Source organism: Pseudophryne corroboree, unplaced genomic scaffold, assembly GCF_028390025.1.
Source record: "Pseudophryne corroboree isolate aPseCor3 unplaced genomic scaffold, aPseCor3.hap2 scaffold_464, whole genome shotgun sequence".
NCBI lineage: Eukaryota > Metazoa > Chordata > Amphibia > Anura > Myobatrachidae > Pseudophryne > Pseudophryne corroboree.
In genome coordinates this window covers 92742-106195 of record NW_026970078.1, presented here as the reverse complement: position 1 = coordinate 106195, position 13454 = coordinate 92742, and the positions used below count along the sequence as shown (strand labels likewise).

The window sequence follows — 13454 nt, the reverse complement described above, 5'->3', positions numbered from 1 at the left end:
ACCTCGGAGGCTCGCGTTCGTGGTCACCAGGATCCAGTCCTGAATGCCGAACCTGCGGCCCTCTAGAAGGTGAGCACTCTGCAGCCACCACAGGAGAGATACCCTGGCCCTGGGGGACAGGGTGATCAACTGATGAATCTGTAGATGTGACCCGGACCACTTGTCCAGTAGGTCCCATTGCAAGATCCTCGCATGGAACCTGCCGAAGGGAATGGCCTCGTATGATGCCACCATCATTCCCAGGACTCGAGTGCAGTGATGCACTGACACCTGTTTTGGTTTCAATAGGTTCCTGACCAGAGTCATGAGTTCCTGGGCCTTTTCTATCGGAAGATAAACCCTTTTCTGGTCCGTATCCAGAATAATGCCCAAGCAAAGTCAGACGAGTCGTAGGAACCAACTGCGACTTCGGGATATTGAGAATCCAGCCGTTTTGCTGTAACACCTTCAATGAAAGTTATACGCTGTTCAGCAACTGCTCTCTTGATCTCGCTTTTATGAGGAGATCGTTCAAGTACGGGATAATTGTGACACCTTGCTTTCGCAGGAGCACCATAATTTCCGTCATTACCTTGGTGAAAATTCTCGGAGAAAATTCTGGAGAGACCAAACGGCAACGTCTGAAATTGGTAATGACAATACTGTACCGCAAATCTTAGGTACGCCTGATGAGGTGGATAAATGAGTACATGAAGGTATGCATCCTTTATGTCCAGAGATATCATAAAATCCCCCCCTTCTAGGCTGGCGATGACCGCTCTTAGCGATTCCATCTTGAACTTGAACCTTTTCAAGTATAGGTTAAGGGATTTTAAATTTAATATGGGTCTGACCAAACCGTCCGGTTTTGGGACTACAAACAGGGTCGAATAATTTCCCTTTCCTTGTTGAAGCAGGGGAACCTTGACCACCACCTGTTGAAGATACAATTTGTGAATTGCATTTAACACTATCTCCCTTTCCTGGGGAGAAGATGGTAGGGCCGATTTGAAAAACCGGCGAGGAGGCACCTCTTCGAATTTCAGCTTGTAACCCTGAGAAACAATTTCTATTGCCTAGGGATCCACCTGCGAATGAACCCAGATGTGGCTGAAAACTCGAAGACGTGCCCCCAACTGGGCGGACTCCTTTAGCGGAGCCCCAGCGTCATGCGGTGGATTTTGTAGAGGCCGGGGAGGACTTCTGTTCCTGGGAACTAGCTGTGTTGTGCAGCTTCTTCCCTCTGCCCTTACCTCTGGCAAGAAAGGACGCACCTCGTACTTTCTTGTTTCTCTGTGATCGAAAGGACTGCATTTGATAATGTGGTGCTTTCTTAGGCTGTGAGGGAATATAAGGCAAAAAATTTGATTTACCAGCTGTAGCTGTGGAGACAAGGTCCGAGAGACCTTCCCCAAACAATTCCTCACCCCTGTAAGGTAAAACCTCCATATGCCTTTTTGAGTCGGCATCACCTGTCCATTGCCGGGTCCATAGGACTCGTCTAGCAGAAATCGACATAGCGTTTATTCTAGAACCCAGTAGACTAATGTCACTTTGAGCATCTCTCATATATAGGACAGCATCTTTTATATGCCCTATGGTCAATAACATAGCATCCTTATCTAGGGTCTCAATCTCTGCTGATAAGGTATCTGTCCATGCTGCCACCGCGCTACAACCTCGGCCGACGCAATTGCCGGTCTGAGTAAGGTACCAGAATGTGTGTAAATGGACTTTAGGGTAACCTCCTGCTTGCGGTCAGCAGGGTCCCTGATGGTAGCCGTATCCTGGGATGGCAGCGCTACCTTTTTGGATAAGCGTGTCAATGCTTTATCCACCCTAGGGGAGGATTCCCACCGTATCCTGTCCATTGGCGGGAAAGGATACGCCATAAGAATCCTTTTGGGAATCTGCAGCTTTTTGTCTGGAGATTCCCAAGCTTTTTCACATAATTCGTTCAACTCATGTGAGGGGGGAAAGGTTATCTCAGGTTTCTTTCCCTTATACATGTGTACCCTCGTGTCAGGGACAGGGGACTCTGTGATGTGCAAAACATCTTTTATTGCAATAATCATATATCGAATACATTTAGCCAATTTTGGTTGTAACTTTGCATCATCGTAGTCGACACTGGAGTCAGAATCTGTGTCGGTATCTGTGTCAACTATTTGGGATAGTGGGCGCTTTTGAGACCCCGAAGGTCCCTGCGACATAGGGACAGGCATGGGTTGACTCCCTGACTGTTCCCTAGCTTCAGCTTTGTCTAATCTCTTGTGTAATAAGTTTACATTAGCACTTAAAACATTCCACATATCCATCCAGTCAGGTGTCGGCGTTGTCGATGGAGACACCACATTAATTTGCTCCTGCTCCTCTCTAGGAGAGCCTTCTACCTCAGACATGTCGACACACGTGTACCGACACACCATACACTCAGGGAATCCTCTTATCTGAGGACAGTTCCCCAACAAGGCCCTTTGGAGAGACAGAGAGAGAAAGTATGCCAGCACACACCCCAGCGCTATATGACCCAGGAAAAAAACACAATCATTTTATGTTTACCCAGTAGCGCTGTATTTCCATATATATATGCGCCTAATTATGTGCCCCCTCTTCTTTAAGACACTCTTTCTACCGTGGTATAAGCAGGGGAGAGTCCATGGAGCTTCCCCTCAGCGGTGCTGTGGAGAAAATGGCGCTGGTGAGTGCTGAGGGAGAAGCCCCACCCCCTCAGCGACGGGCTTCTGTCCCGCTCAAATATAGTAAAAAAATGGCGGGGGCTCTTATATATATATATACAGTGCCTAGCTGCATATATATTTATTTTGCCAAAGAGAGGTCTATATTGCTGCCCAGGGCGTCCCCCCTGCGCCCTTCACCCTTACACTGACTGCCATGTGTGAGGTGTATGGGAGCAATGGAGCACAGCTTTACTGCTGTGCGTTACCTCAGTGAAGATCATGAAGTCTTCCGCCGCCTCTGAAGTCTTCTTTTCTTCTCATACTCACCCGGCTTCTATCTTCCGGCTCTGCGAGGGGGACGGCGGCGCGGCTCTGGGACGGACGGCGAGGGTAAGACCTGCGTACCGATCCCTCTGGAGCTAATGCTGTACAGTAGCCTAAGAAGCAGAGCCTATCAACTCACAGAAGTAGGTGTGCATCTCTCCCCTCTGCCCCTCGATGCAGGGAGTCTGTTGCCAGCAGGCTCCCTGAAAATAAAAAAATCTAACAAATATACTTTCTGTCAGGAAACTCAGGAGAGCTCCCTGAAAAGCACCCAGTCTCCTCTGGGCACAGTAGTAAACTGAGGTCTGGAGGAGGGGCATAAAGGGAGGAGCCAGTGCACACCCAGATCTAAAGTCTTTCTTAAAGTGCCCATGTCTCCTGCGGAGCCCGTCTATCCCCCATGGTCCTTACGGAGTCCCCAGCATCCTCTAGGACGTAAGAGAAAAATTATGCTGGCAGAAAAATCCAATTGAGTGATTAAACAGCTCCAGAGCTGCTCTGTAAGGCAAGTAAAAGGGTGTGGGCCCTGCAGCACTACCTGTAGTTTGCATTGTGCATTGGAAGCCTAGTTTGCTGTCTGTTTCCACTTCTTTTTTCTTGAGCCCCTCCCGTCTATACCCTTGTGCACTATCCTGACTTCTCCTCCCGTCTGCTTACTTTGTGCCTTCCAATGCACAATGCAAACTACAGGTAGTGCTGCAGGGCCCACACCCTTTTACTTGCCTTACAGAGCAGCTCTTGAGCTGTTACAGTGCCCAGCTGCTGCAAGAAATCAGCGTGAATGCTTCAGGGGCTGGGGCATGGCCAACATGAGCCCCACACCGAAGGAGGGTGGGGGTGTTTAATGCGAACTAGGGGTCTCGCACAATGCGAACTACAGGTAGTGCTGCAGGGCCCACACCCTTTTACTTGCCTTACAGAGCAGCTCTGGAGCTGTTACAGTGCCCAGCTGCTGCAAGAAATCAGCTTGAATCCTTCAGGGGCTGGGGCATAGCCAACATGAGCCCCACACCGACGGAGGGTGGAGGTGTTTAATGCGAACTAGGGGTCATCCAAGTGCCGCAAAAGGCCGCCATGCCCTGCACGCCCCTTTTCTCTTTTCATATGCAGACGAGGGTTGAAGCCAACTTTGACCCACTGCTTGGATGACATCGCCATATGCAAATCCATCTGCTGCAGGCCTTCCCCCAGGAATGCTTGCACTAGTTGTTGCATTTGGTTTGTTGTTTGGGGGTGCTTCAGTATTAGGCAGCCTTCTGCCCTCCCATGTTCATCTGAAAATATGTGTTCTCCCTGCAGTTGTTGTCCCCAGATGAGAGTTCCCTTGTGCTGCCTCAGTTGAATCTCCTTTACTTGACAGAGATGTGCCTGAGCAGCGGCCCTCCCCAGCCCTATCCCAAATCATACTTATTTTGCATAGGAGATACCATGGTCATGAAGACTGTTCTCCCAGGGTGCGGTTCATTCATTGCATTCTGGGTATGCTGACCCCTGTGATTTCCCCAAATGTGGGAAACTCGACTGCATTATTTAATGCGAACTAGGGGTCATCCAAGCACCGGAAAAGGCCGCCATGCCCTGCATACCCCTTTTCTCTTTTCATAAGCAGACGAGGTTTGAAGCCAACCTTGACCCACTGCTTGGATGACATCACTTGCTGCCTTTCCAATGAAGCAAGTTTAATTTAATAATAGGTGAAAAACCATCCCTACAAAGGTGTTAATAAGATACTTGGCTTTGTGGACACTTTTCAGAGCACAAATTTGTTAGCATAAAAATAAAGCCAGAAAATGAAGAGCTGTTTAATCACTCAATTGGATTTTTCTGCCAGCATATTTCTTTTTCTCTGCAACCCACTGCTAAATTGTGCTTCGTGGCTGTTTTTTTTATAAAATCACTTAATCAAATCTAACTCTGATTACATCAGAGAAGGCCAGGTACCCTACACCATAACAGGGGTTTTCGAAATTTTGACTTGTCTACTTAAAGATCACCAAAATCTGATAACAAGGTCAATTTTGTCCCTAGGTGGGATTGAACCACCAACCTTTTGGTTAACAACTGAACACGCTAACTGTTTGTGCCTCAGAGACACTTTGCGAAAGTACATACTGACAAAGGCTAATAAGCATTCATCTAGAACGTTTCCTAGAAAAACTTTAAAAAGTCAATAATCTGGAGAGTTTTTGTAAGATGTTTCTTCCATCAACCAATGAAGAAACACATTGGTACTTTCCCATGATGAGTGAGTGCTTCAGGATCTCTTGCACTTACATGTGCAGCAGAGTACTGTAATGGAAGCATGCTGGGTCCATAACCCAGAGGTAGGCAGATTGAAACTATCCTCTGCTATATGCATTGTTTTTTGTTAATTAAAGTAATCCAAAACTGGGATTGATATTTTTGCTCTTTTATTTTTACTTAAAGTACAATAACTTTTACCATTTTAATTTGTTTTAATAGTATATTGACAGTATTGTTTTCTTTCAAAAATCCACTTAATTAATTAATTAATTTTCTTTACCCTATTATTAAAATGGTAATTGACAAAAACAAACTACATTGTCACCAGAAGAGCAGTACAAAATATACAAGTGATATATTAAAATCATCTTTCCAGCTTTAATTTCAATGATGCCTTGGTGCAACAATTTTGTGAGAAACATCTTCACCCATAAAGAAAGATTTTCTTAATTCCTTACCTGTGTGCTGATTAGATATCACCTTGTTTTCACATTAAACAGACTTCCCCATGAGGAAGCAGCAAGGATGCAGTGACGTTTATGTTTCCTGGTGTCAACCTGTATTATTTCAGTAGACATTGAAATGAGGATGCATCTTGCTGCCTTTCCAATGAAGCAAGTTTAATTCAGTAATAGGTGAAAAACCATTCCTACAAAGGTGTTAATCAGAGACTTGGCTTTGTGGACACTTTTCAGAGAGCAAATTTGTTAGCATAAACATAAAATCAGAAAATGAAGAGCTGTTTAATCACTCAATTGGACTTTTCTGCCAGCATAATTTTTTTTCTCTGCAACCCACTGCTAAATTGTGCTTCCTAGCTGTTTTTTATAAAATCACTTAATCAAATCTAACTCTGATTACATCAGAGAAGGCCGGGTACCCTACACCATAAGAGGGGGTTTGAAATTTTGACTTGTCTACTTAAAGATCACCAAAATCTGATAACAAGGTCAATTACGTCCCTGGGTGGGATTGAATCACCAACCTTTAGGTTAATAACCATACACACTAACTGATTGCGCCACAGCGACACTTTGCAAAAGTACATACTGACAAAGGCTAATAAGCATTCATCTAGAACGTTTCCTAGAAAAACTTTAAAAAGTCAATAATCTGGAGAATTTTTGTAAGAAACACATTGGTACTTTCCCATGATGAGTGAGTGCTTCAGGATCTCTTGCACTTACATGGGCTATTAACCAAAAGGTTCCCACCCAGTGATGTAATTGACCTTGTGATCAGATGTTGGTGATCTTTAAGTAGACAAGTCAAAATTTCAAACCCCCTCTTATGGTGTAGGGTACCTGGCCTTCTCTGACGTAATCAGAGTTAGATTTAATTAAGGTGCGCAAGGGCATAGAAGGGAGCGGTTTAAGAAAAGAGAAGTGGAAACAGACAGCAAACTAGGCTGGAGAGAGACCTGAGACAAAGAGATCTGAATTATACGAGAGCCGACCAGGGGAAACACAAATTATGCAGTCAAGTTTCCCACATTTGGGGAAATCGCAGGAGCAGCACACCCAGAGTGCAATGGGTGAGCCTTGCCCTGGGAGAAGCACCTTCATGATCATAGTATCTCACCTGGCAGGTAAGTAGGAGTTGGGCTAGTGCTGGGGAGGGTCGCTGCTCGGGTACGCCCCTGTCAAGTGAAGGAGATCCAACTGAGGCAGCACAAGGGAACTCTCGAAAGAAGAACAAGGCTAGAGGAAGATCTGAGACAAAGAAATCTGACTTTTACCAGAGCTGACCAGAGGAAAGCACAAACACAGTCCCCCACTACCACCAGGAAACATTAACGCCACTGCATCCTTGCTGCTTTCTCATGTGGAAGTCTATTTAATGTGAAAACAAGGTGATATCTAATTAGCACACAGAAAAGAAAATTAAGTGAATTTTTGAAAGAAAACAATACTGTCAATATACTATTAAAACAAATTAAAATGGTAAAAGTTATTGTACTTTAAGTAAAAATAAAAGAGCAAAAATGTCAATCCCAGTTTTGGATTACTTTAATTAACAAAAAAAAATCATATAGCAGAGGATAGTTTCAATCTGCCTACCTCTGGGTTATGGACCCAGCATGCTTCCATTACAGTACTCTGCTGCACATGTAAGTGCAAGAGATCCTGAAGCACTCACTCATCATGGGAAAGTACCAATGTGTTTCTTCATTGGTTGATGGAAGAAACATCTTACAAAAACTCTCCACATTATTGACTTTTTAAAATGTTTCTAGGAAACGTTCTAGATGAATGCTTATTAGCCTTTTTCAGTATATGCTTTTGCAAAGTGTCGCTGTGGCGCAATCAGTTAGTGTGTAAGGCTATTAACCAAAAAGTTGGTGGTTCAATCCCACCCAGGGACGTAATTGACCTTGTTATCAGATTTTGGTGATCTTTATGTAGACAAGTAAAAATTTCAAACCCCCTCTTATGGTGTAGGGTACCTGGCCTTCTCTGATGTAATCAGAGTTAGATTTGATTCAGTGATTTTATAAAAACAGCTAGGAAGCACAATTTAGCAGTGGGTTGCAGAGAAAAAGAAATATGCTGGCAAAAAAATCCAATTGAGTGATTAAACAGCTCTTCATTTTCTGGCTTTATTTTTATGCTAACAAATTTGTTCTGTGAAAAGTGTCCACAAAGCCAAGTCTCTGATTAACACCTTTGTAGGGATGGTTTTTCACCTATTACTAAATTAAACTTGCTTCATTGGAAAGGCAGCAAGATGCATCCTCATTTCAATATCTACAGAAATAATACAGGTTGACACCAGGAAACATTAACGCCACTGCATCCTTGCTGCTTTCTCATGTGGAAGTCTGTTTAATGTGAAAACAAGGTGATATCTAATTAGCACACAGGTAAGGAATTAAGAAAATCTTTATTTAAGGGTGAAGATGTTTCTCACAAAATCGTTGCCCCAATGCATCATTGAAATTCAAGCTGGAAAGATGATTTTAATATATCACTTGTACATTTTGTATTGCTCTTCTGGTGACAATGTAGTTTGTTTTTGTCAATTACCATTTTAATAATCGGGTAAAGAAAATTAATTGGATTTTTGAAAGAAAACAATACTGTCAATATACTATTAAAACAAATTAAAATGGTAAAAGTTATTGTACTTTAAGTAAAAATAAAAGAGCAAAAATATCAATCCCAGTTTTGGATTACTTTAATTAACAAAAAAAAATGCATATAGCAGAGGATAGTTTCAATCTGCCTACCTCTGGGTTATGGGCCCAGCATTTTTCCATTGCAGTACTCTGCTGCACATGTAAGTGCAAGAGATCCTGAAGCACTCACTCATCATGGGAAAGTACCAATGTGTTTCTTCGTTGGTTGATGGAAGAAACATCTTACAAAAACTCTCCAGATTATTGACTTTTTAAAGTTTTTCTAGGAAACGTTCTAGATGAATGCTTATTAGCCTTTGTCAGTATGTATGTTTGTAAAGTGTCTCTGTGGCGCAATCGGTTAGTGTGTTCAGCTATTAATCAAAAGGTTGGTGGTTCAATCCCATCCAGGGACGTAATTGACCTTGTGATCAGATTTTGGTAATATTTAAGTAGACAAGTCAAAATTGCAAACCCCCTCTTATGGTGTAGGGTACCTGGCCTTCTCTGATGTAATCAGAGTTAGATTTGATTAAGTGATTTTATAAAAAAACAGCTAGGAAGCACAATTTAGCAGTGGGTTGCAGAGAAAAAGAAAAATGCTGGCAGAAAAATCCAATTGAGTGATTAAACAGCTCTTCATTTTCTGGCTTTATTTTTATGATTACAAATTTGTTCTCTGAAAAGTGTCCACAAAGCTAAGTATCTGATTAACATCTTTGTAGGGATGGTTTTTCACCTATTACTAAATTAAACTTGCTTCATTGGAAAGGCAGCAAGATGCATCCTCATTTCAATATCTACGGAAATAATACAGGTTGACACCAGGAAACATTAACGCCACTGCATCTTTGCTGTTTTCTCATGTGGAAGTCTGTTTAATGTGAAAACAAGGTGATATCTAATTAGCACACAGGTAAGGAATTAAGAACATCTTTATTTAAGGGTGAAGATGTTTCTCACAAAATCGTTGCCCCAATGCATCATTGAAATTCAAGCTGGAAAGATGATTTTAATATATCACTTGTACATTTTGTATTGCTCTTCTGGTGACAATGTAGTTTGTTTTTGTCAATTACCATTTTAATAATCGGGTAAAGAAAATTAATTGGATTTTTGAAAGAAAACAACACTGTCAATATACTATTAAAACAAATTAAAATGGTAAAAGTTATTGTACTTTAAGTAAAAATAAAAGCTAAAATATCAATCCCAGTTTTGGATTACTTTAATGAACAAAAAAAAAAAGCATATAGCAAAGGATAGTTTCAATCTGCCTACCTCTGGGTTATGGGCCCAGCATGCTTCCATTGCAGTACTCTGCTGCACATGTAAGTGCAAGAGATCCTGAAGCACTCACTCATCATGGGAAAGTACCAATGTGTTTCTTCATTGGTTGCTGGAAGAAACATCTTACAAAAACTCTCCAGATTATTGACTTTTTAAAGTTTTTCTAGGAAACGTTCTAGATGAATGCTTATTAGTCTTTGTCAGTATGTAGTTTTTGCAAAGTGTCTCTGTGGCGCAATCGGTTAGTGTGTTCAGCTATTAATCAAAAGGTTGGTGGTTCAATCCCATCCAGGGACGTAATTGACCTTGTGATCAAATTTTGGTGATCTTTAAGTAGACAAGTCAAAATTTCAAACCCCCTGTTATGGTGTAGGGTACCTGGCCTTCTCTGATGTAATCAGAGTTAGATTTGATTCAGTGATTTTATAAAAACAGCTAGGAAGCACAATTTGGCAGTGGGTTGCAGAGAAAAAGAAATATGCTGGCAGAAAAATCCAATTGAGTGATTAAACAGCTCTTCATTTTCTGGCTTTATTTTTATACTAACTAATTTGTTCTCTGAAAAGTGTCCACAAAGCCAAGTATCTGATTAACATATTTGTAGGGATGGTTTTTCACCTATTACTAAATTAAACTTGCTTCATTGGAAAGGCAGCAAGATGCATCCTCATTTCAATATCTACTGAAATAATACAGGTTGATACCAGGAAACATTAACGCCACTGCATCCTTGCTGCTTTCTCATGTGGAAGTCTGTTTAATGTGAAAACAAGGTGATATCTAATTAGCACACAGGTAAGGAATTAAGAAAATCTTTATTTAAGGGTGAAGATGTTTCTCACAAAATCGTTGCCCCAATGCATCATTGAAATTCAAGCTGGAAAGATGATTTTAATATATCACTTGTACATTTTGTATTGCTCTTATGGTGACAATGTAGTTTGTTTTTGTCAATTACCATTTTAATAATAGGGTAAAGAAAATTAAGTGGATTTTTGAAAGAAAACAATACTGTCAATATACTATTAAAACAAATTAAAATGGTAAAAGTTATTGTACTTTAAGTAAAAATAAAAGCTAAAATATCAATCCCAGTTTTGGATTACTTTAATGAACAAAAAAAAAATTCATATAGCAAAGGATAGTTTCAATCTGCCTACCTCTGGGTTATGGGCCCAGCATGCTTCCATTGCAGTACTCTGCTGCACATGTAAGTGCAAGAGATCCTGAAGCACTCACTCATCATGCGAAAGTACCAATGTGTTTCTTCATTGGTTGCTGGAAGAAACATCTTACAAAAACTCTCCAGATTATTGACTTTTTAAAGTTTTTCTAGGAAACGTTCTAGATGAATGCTTATTAGTCTTTGTCAGTATGTGCTTTTTGCAAAGTGTCTCTGTGGCGCAATCGGTTAGTGTGTTTAGCTATTTATCAAAAGGTTGGTGGTTCAATCCCACCCAGGGACGTAATTGATCTTGTGATCAGATTTTGGTGATATTTAAGTAGACAAGTCAAAATTGCAAACCCCCTCTTATGGTATAGGGTACCTGGCCTTCTCTGATGTAATCAGAGTTAGATTTGATTAAGTGATTTTATAAAAAAACAGCTAGGAAGCACAATTTAGCAGTGGGTTGCAGAGAAAAAGAAAAATGCTGGCAGAAAAATCCAATTGAGTGATTAAACAGCTCTTCATTTTCTGGCTTTATTTTTATGATTACAAATTTGTTCTCTGAAAAGTGTCCACAAAGCCAAGTATCTGATTAACATCTTTGTAGGGATGGTTTTTCACCTATTACTAAATTAAACTTGCTTCATTGGAAAGGCAGCAAGATGCATCCTCATTTCAATATCTACGGAAATAATACAGGTTGACACCAGGAAACATTAACGCCACTGCATCTTTGCTGTTTTCTCATGTGGAAGTCTGTTTAATGTGAAAACAAGGTGATATCTAATTAGCACACAGGTAAGGAATTAAGAAAATCTTTATTTAAGGGTGAAGATGTTTCTCACAAAATCGTTGCCCCAATGCATCATTGAAATTCAAGCTGGAAAGATGATTTTAATATATCACTTGTACATTTTGTATTGCTCTTCTGGTGACAATGTAGTTTGTTTTTGTCAATTACCATTTTAATAATCGGGTAAAGAAAATTAATTGGATTTTTGAAAGAAAACAATACTGTCAATATACTATTAAAACAAATTAAAATGGTAAAAGTTATTGTACTTTAAGTAAAAATAAAAGAGCAAAAATATCAATCCCAGTTTTGGATTACTTTAATTAACAAAAAAAAATGCATATAGCAGAGGATAGTTTCAATCTGCCTACCTCTGGGTTATGGACCCAGCATGCTTCCATTACAGTACTCTGCTGCACATGTAAGTGCAAAAGATCCTGAAGCACTCACTCATCATGGGAAAGTACCAATGTGTTTCTTCATTGGTTGATGGAAGAAACATCTTACAAAAACTCTCCACATTATTGACTTTTTAAAATGTTTCTAGGAATCGTTCTAGATGAATGCTTATTAGCCTTTGTCAGTATAAACTTTTGCAAAGTGTCGCTGTGGCGCAATCAGTTAGTGTGTAAGGCTGTTAACCAAAAGGTTGGTGGTTCAATCCCACCCAGGGACTTAATTGACCTTGTTATCAGATTTTGGTGATCTTTAAGTAGACAAGTCAAAATTTCAAACCCCCTGTTATGGTGTAGGGTACCTGGCCTTCTCTGATGTAATCAGAGTTAGATTTGATTCAGTGATTTTATAAAAACAGCTAGGAAGCACAATTTAGCAGTGGGTTGCAGAGAAAAAGAAATATGCTGGCAGAAAAATCCAATTGAGTGATTAAACAGCTCTTCATTTTCTGGCTTTATTTTTATGCTAACAAATTTGTGCTCTGAAAAGTGTCCACAAAGCCAAGTATCTGATTAACACCTTTGTAAGGATGGTTTTTCACCTATTATTAAATTAAACTTGCTTCATTGGAAAGGCAGCAAGTGATGTCATCCAAGCAGTGGGTCAAAGTTGGCTTCAAACCTCGTCTGCTTATGAAAAGAGAAAAGGGGTATGCAGGGCATGGCGGCCTTTTGCGGTGCTTGGATGACCCCTAGTTCGCATTAAATAATGCAGTCGAGTTTCCCACATTTGGGGAAATCACAGGGTTCAGCATACCCAGAATGCAATGAATGAACCGCACCCTGGGAGAACAGTCTTCATGACCATGGTATCTCCTATGCAAAATAAGTATGATTTGGGATAGGGCTGGGGAGGGCCGCAGCTCAGGCACATCTCTGTCAAGTAAAGGAGATTCAACTGAGGCAGCACAAGGGAACTCTCATCTGGGGACAACAACTGCAGGGAGAACACATATTTTCAGATGAACATGGGAGGGCAGAAGGCTGCCTAATACTGAAGCACCCTCAAACAACAAACCAAATGCAACAACTAGTGCAAGCATTCCTGGGGGAAGGCCTGCAGCAGATGGATTTGCATATGGCGATGTCATCCAAGCAGTGGGTCAAAGTTGGCTTCAACCCTCGTCTGCATATGAAAAGAGAAAAGGGGCGTGCAGGGCATGGCGGCCTTTTGCGGCACTTGGATGACCCCTAGTTCGCATTAAACACCTCCACCCTCCGTCGGTGTGGGGCTCATGTTGGCTATGCCCCAGCCCCTGAAGGATTCAAGCTGATTTCTTGCAGCAGCTGGGCACTGTAACAGCTCCAGAGCTGCTCTGTAAGGCAAGTAAAAGGGTGTGGGCCCTGCAGCACTACCTGTAGTTCGCATTGTGCGAGACCCCTAGTTCGCATTAAACACCCC

General features: G+C 41.3%; 1 non-coding gene and 2 pseudogenes across 1 annotated transcript; 1 reads left to right on the top strand and 2 right to left on the bottom strand.

Moving 5' to 3' along the window:
• The first annotated feature begins 4387 nt into the window (after positions 1 to 4387).
• On the top strand, positions 4388 to 4566 carry LOC135027554 (U1 spliceosomal RNA; annotated as a pseudogene).
• A 2095-nt stretch (positions 4567 to 6661) lies between these two features.
• LOC135027420 (U1 spliceosomal RNA) lies at positions 6662 to 6824 on the bottom strand. The gene has a single exon (XR_010223901.1). It is a non-coding gene; the product is annotated as a U1 spliceosomal RNA (small nuclear RNA).
• Positions 6825 to 12706: 5882 nt separating this feature from the next.
• On the bottom strand, positions 12707 to 12885 carry LOC135027566 (U1 spliceosomal RNA; annotated as a pseudogene).
• Positions 12886 to 13454: the final 569 nt, after the last annotated feature.